The sequence below is a fragment of the Nicotiana attenuata genome, unplaced genomic scaffold (assembly GCF_001879085.1).
Source record: "Nicotiana attenuata strain UT unplaced genomic scaffold, NIATTr2, whole genome shotgun sequence".
Taxonomy (NCBI): domain Eukaryota; kingdom Viridiplantae; phylum Streptophyta; class Magnoliopsida; order Solanales; family Solanaceae; genus Nicotiana; species Nicotiana attenuata.
In genome coordinates, this window is record NW_017673884.1 from 31,377 (window position 1) to 37,495 (window position 6,119).

A 6,119-nucleotide genomic window follows, 5' to 3' on the forward strand; every position below is an offset into this window, starting at 1 on the left:
GAATCAGCATCCGGCCCACCCCGTTCCGGCTGTACTGGGGTCGGATTGATGATTGCAGCTGCACGGGGAGCCTCCTCGGACCTGACAGGCTCCTGGACCCGGCTCTGGAGCTGAGCTATAGCCGATTGCTGGGCTTGCAGCATGTCAAAAATCATTTTAAGGTTGATAGTCTCTTCGCCGACTGCCTGGGCCCTCGAATCGTCCTCTCCCCGGACGCTATGTGATGATCCGGAGGCCTGATCAGTGTTGAGCGCCATCCGGGAATCGGCATCTATCGGGTTTTCGAACCCGGGCATTCCATTGTTTCCTGTCTGCTGTTCAAGTTCGTTGTTGATTGATTGTGCCATTCTATGAGTTGGTAATTTGAATGTAAGATGGACTCTTTTGCAAAGAACCAGTGTACTGTGATGCGTCAAGAAAGAGTATCAAAGAGCTCACTAATATCCTTAGCCCCACGGTGGGCGCCAAACTATTTACCCTGGAATCCGGATAACAATTGAATTTATATGGGGTTTTAAGGATCCGTGAACTAAAAGATACAAAAGGTTTGGATTGAGGAAAATAAAAGATAAAGACTCAACAATTGCTGCTAAAGTAAATAATCGCAGAATATAATATTGCTTAGAACAATTGTGCTTGATAGCGTACAAGAATTGAGAGAGATGGTCCCGTAGTGTAATGGTTTCCGATCCACTCTTTATGGGGTCTTCTCCCCTTTTATACATTCTGATTAAGGGTAAAAATAAGGTAAGTAAATTAATTACATCGTGGATCCCTGTAATTACGCCTTAATGGCCTGAAGTGGTTGAGAAAATCACGTTTGGGAGAGATATCCGGCGACGCTTGGTTATCCGTTACGAGTCCGGCTTCCGACCTTGTGTGTTTCTCCATTCGGTGGTGACTCATATCGAGCTCTGCAACGGTCTCGAAATGACTCGACCTCGGTTGTTGACGTGGCCGTCGTTCTACCTTGCATCCAGGTCGGGTTCGATGGCCCCGACTTGCCCCGGACCGGACCCAACCCGGTCGGGCTCAAGCAAAAAAGGGTATCACCCAATACAAATATCAAAAAGTCACTTATATGAACGGAGGAATACTGTTTAAGTTTTTTCACTTGTTTGGTCCATGAAAAAAGGAGCATTAACCCTATTAGTTGCTCATGCCTATTTGTTGCATAGTGAAAGAGAAGAAAAATATAAGTAAAATATTAGATTTTAGATGTATGTAACATATATTGAACACCCTTTGTCAGGAAATATTTTTACTCCTTTCAAGTCTGAACACCCTTAGAGAATTTTCTAGCTTCGCCACTGGCCACGATCTTAGGCTCGGAGACAGGAAAAAAAAAAGCTATAAATTTGTTAATATAGCTTTTACCCCACTTTGTCATCTGTTTTTGGGGTAATAAAACAGGGGCATAAGGTGATTCAATCAGCTCATCAGATGAGAAACAACCAATTAAATTGATCGATAAACTTAAACAAACTGGGCTAAAAATTCATAGATTTTTGCAAAACCGTGTAACACTAAATTCAGAGACGAATGGAGCATAGTTTGTATGGTTCAACTGAGAGAAACTACAATTGTAGTAATCTTTTCTACAAATACGTATTAAATTATGAACCCGTATACAAGTTATTGAATGAAAGTACTCTTTCTGTCCATTTTCTTAAAAGTTATCGCATCACGTAAAATATTAATATATGCAATTGATTGCTAAAATTTCTTTTAAAACAAACCTTTCATCTTTTCTTTCTTTTTGTCTAAAGATATTCTCCTGGTTTCAACTTATTGAATTAGTATACTTATAATTTGACTCTATAAACAAAGATAAATCCTAAGCTACATTGATTATCAGAAGGAAACGATTTCCCAAGCCAGTGTTAGACAAAAATAACCCATAGTCTATGAATGTTTATCGCGGAGAAAAGGAAAAAAAATATAGCTCTAGTATTGGAACCAGTCATTTTCATAATTAGTTCGGAAAGCAACATAAATTTATATCCAAAGGAGAAAAGAAACAAAACAATCAAAATAATATATGATAATCAAGAATAAGTGGATCAGATTTAAGATCGCAGGCATATAAATTATAGTCTAAAAATATATATACTGAGTTTCCTTTAAATAACGGCACAATGAAACTTCCTTTGATCACATATATGGTGAAGATAACAATAATAATTGGGTAATAAAGGGGGAAAACTAATTGAAGAGCAATAACGCAGCCCACCATAAGTTCACTGAGATTTCTTTACATGGGCGTTAAGCGAAATTACAAAAGGAAAACAGAAAGAGAATGTTCTTCTGGGGAAAAGGGAGATGCTAACAAAGAATAGAAAATAAAAAAAAGATGAAGTAATTTGACACTTTGGTGTCTGCTTTTATAGTATAGTAAAGTGTGAGTAAAGACTATGCATAAATGTTAGTACTATAATCGGCAGAAGCTCATAGGACCAAACAGAGAAAAGTTGGAATGTGAAACAATGCAACTGATCTTTTTCTTTTATTTTAATTTAATAGAAGACAGGTTCTTACTCATGGGCAATATTGCCACTTACTTTTAAGGGTATATTTGTAAATCAACTTTTAACTTTGGGTCTTCCCACTTTTAGTATAATACTAATTTCTGAACACGCGCGTTGCGCGTGAAGTCCATATTAATTTGTACAATTGAGATAAGATAAAAAAATCAGTGATTTAATGTTAGAGTGTCTTATGTGTTTTAATTTCTCATTTTATTGAGCAATTGTGAGTTATATGTTATGCATATCAACTTGTAATTTATTTCATTCTTGTAAAATCGTTGGAAGTTTAGTCATAAAGATGAGTCTGGCAAGTGTAATAACAAGTAATGTTCATCGTAGTACTTTCTTTTATAAGTAACGTGCATCTTAATGTTTTTGTGATCTTAATTTTTTAAATATTATTTCTATTTACTATCCACGATTATGGCACCAATTAAACGATGGATGCAACTTGTTGATAACCGACTTGACGAATCCTACTTAATTGGGGTGCAAAAATTTTTGGATTATGCCTTTAGAAGAACAGGAGAATTATATGAAATACGATGTCCGTGTGTCAAATGTTGTAACACAACATTAGGAACACGTGAGACAGTCGAGATACATTTGAAAGTATATGGAATAATTCAAAATTATACTTTTTGGTATCATCATGGAGAAGTTTTGGGTGAGCCACAGTCGGAATGCGAAGTTGAAGATGATAATGAAGTAGATGATTATGAGGATGAGGATGAAATACATGAAATGCTGAGGGATTTGTATCCTAATCATGATGGAGGCACTGCTGATGTTGGTTACAATGATTTACTTGAAGAAGAACCAAATGTTGAAGCCAAAATGTTTTACAGCCTATTGAAAGATTTCGAGAAGCCACTATACCAAAGTTCGAAAATTTCAAAGCTTTCTACTTTGATTACATTGCTTCACATAAAAAGTATGGGTCGTTGGAGCAACGAGTCATTTACAATGTTATTAAAAATGTTGATGGATGATATGTTGCCTGATGGAGCGAATTTGCCAAATTCATATTATGAGGCAAAAAAGGTGATTCGGAATCTTGGGCTTTCCTACCAAAAAATTGATACTTGTATAAATGATTGTATGCTATATTGGAAGGAAGATAATTTACTTGATTCCTGTAAAGTCTGTGGTGCATCCTGATGGAAAACAGATAAACATAGCGGGGAAGCAAAGAATAATAAGAATGGTAAAAAAATAGCATCAAAGATTTTACATTATTTTCCACTGAAGCCTAGGCTTCAAAGGTTGTATATGTCTGCAAAGACATCTTCTCTAATGACATGGCATCATGATAAAAGGGTTGATGGTGGAACAATGCGGCATCCAGCTGATTCAATGGCATGGAAATCATTTGATGAACTTCATCCCTCATTTGCGGCTGAGCCTCGTAATATTCGACTTGGACTTGCTAGTGATGGATTCCATCCATTTCAGAATTCAAAAACCTCATATAGTATTTGGCCTGTGGTACTTATTCCTTATAATTTACCACCTTGGTTGTGTATGAAACAGGAAAATTTCATTATGTCCATGCTTATAATCCAAGTATCGGAATTCAAAAATCTCATATAGTATTTGGCCTGTGGTAGCTTTATTTACAAAATTGAAATAAAGCTAAGGCATTTGTTAATTCAAGCTTTATTGTAGAACTATGTTTTCTTCTATCACATGGAGTTTCTGCGATCATATTGGATATCAATATATGTTTGATGTATTGCAGGATAAATTTGAGAGTGATGACATGGATATCCATCGCGATCAGATTATGGGATGGATGAAAGAGTTACAGAACAAATGGAGAGGACAATTGCATGCAACATATGTGAAGGGTAAGCCAATCCAAGAGGCTTAAGAATGTGCCCAAGGGGGTAGACAAAAAACAATGGGAGTTGTTGGTAAAGGAACATTTTTCTACAGAAAGTTTTCAGGTTTGACATAATACCTAATTATGTAATTTTATTTTATACAGTGATATTTTAATTGATAACTTATTTATAGCATTTGATTTAATGTTGTCACTCAAATATAGGCGAGAAGTAACAGGAATGCAGCAAATAGAACTAAGTTGAAGATGCTTCATCATATTGGTAGCAAGCCAATCAGAGAGATTATTTATCAAAAGGTGTTATCATCAAATCTATTTTTGCTTAATATTGATGAGACGTTATTTGACATATTTACTTTTATGTAAAGGGCGAAAAAGATGGCAAACCACCAGATTTGGCAACTATTTTCTTCGAGACTCGCAAGAAGAATAACACACTTATTGAACCAGAAACAATCGAGAAACATGTGTGTTTGGTTAATTGAACATGTTCTTTACTTTTAGTTATTATGGGATCTGACAAAAATTTCTCTATATACTTTGTAGGCTCAAATCAAGGAATTGGTGCAGTCTGAACCGTCATTTCCTAACATAGAGATTGTAGAAAAATGCTTTGGACCTCAAAGTCGTAGTCATGTATTTGGCTTGGGGTGATTAAGGCGTAAAGATTNCTGACAAAAATTTCTCTATATACTTTGTAGGCTCAAATCAAGGAATTGGTGCAGTCTGAACCGTCATTTCCTAACATAGAGATTGTAGAAAAATGCTTTGGACCTCAAAGTCGTAGTCATGTATTTGGCTTTGGGGGTGGATTAAAGGCGAAAGATTTGAAAGGGGGAACTACTTCAAAAACTGAATTATTGGCTAAGCTACGTTCAACTGAAAATGAAAACCAGTCTTTGAAGGATCGTCTGTCTAACTTCGAAAATGAGATGAGAGAATTGAGGAAAATAAAAGAATTAGTATTAGCGCAACAAACTAATTTCCAGCCTCCAGCTGAGGAGAATGACTATTTGGATCCTTGATGATACCAGGTGAGTAACAACTTACATGAAACCTCAATTGATGTTAATCTATGAAACTAATTTCCAGCCTCCGTCGCTAAAGGTTTTTTGGTAATCCGCTAGGCAAGCGTCTAGGGCTACGTTTTATTAATATAAAGAAAATTAAAAACAAAATACATTGTCAGGTGGTCTTAATCTATGAAAGTGATAAAATTTAAAAATTACATTAACCCTATTACCAAAATCGAGTATTGAACTCAACATTGATATCACACGATGATTACTAGCTACACTAGTCATGAAATAACTAATAAAGCCAATGTTCTTGTGAAAATTCATTACTGCCTCTACGCTGGTGGTACTGGTGTCCTTTTGTTGATATTTCTTTGTCGTTGTTGTTGTCCACATGCTGCAACAATTTCCATTCTTTTCCTTGGTCGTGCATTTGGGTGTGCAATATTGAAAGATGATCCATGTATTAAAAAAGGACCCCAAGTTCCTTGTTTTAATAACCCAATGCACTTGACTACAAAGTGTACAACATTGCTTGGTAAATGAACCCACGCGTGACAGCTTTTTGCTGTTTTTGATACATGAGCATGTGGTGCACATACAGCATGCTTGCAATGTTCGATGCCTTGCATGATCCAAGTATTAACACTTTTCCTTGCCATAAGAACTTGAAATTGTTGTGCCGTTGTCCTTTTCGAGCTGTGTGTTTTGTTATTCTTCTGTTGCTTC

The 6,119-nt window shown here is 36.2% G+C and overlaps 2 long non-coding RNA genes across 2 annotated transcripts in view; both read left to right on the plus strand.

Annotated features, from left to right (window-relative positions):
- The first annotated feature begins 4,275 nt into the window (after window positions 1–4,275).
- On the plus strand, window positions 4,276–5,010 carry LOC109217544. The gene is made up of 4 exons (XR_002066655.1): window positions 4,276–4,477; window positions 4,579–4,671; window positions 4,743–4,841; window positions 4,921–5,010. It is a non-coding gene; the product is annotated as an uncharacterized LOC109217544 (long non-coding RNA).
- Window positions 5,011–5,082: 72 nt separating this feature from the next.
- Window positions 5,083–6,119, plus strand: part of LOC109217543 — a 2,006-nt gene continuing 969 nt past the window's right edge. Inside the window, exon 1 of the long non-coding RNA XR_002066654.1 lies at window positions 5,083–5,408. This is a non-coding gene — a long non-coding RNA (uncharacterized LOC109217543). The remainder of the gene's footprint in view (window positions 5,409–6,119) is intronic.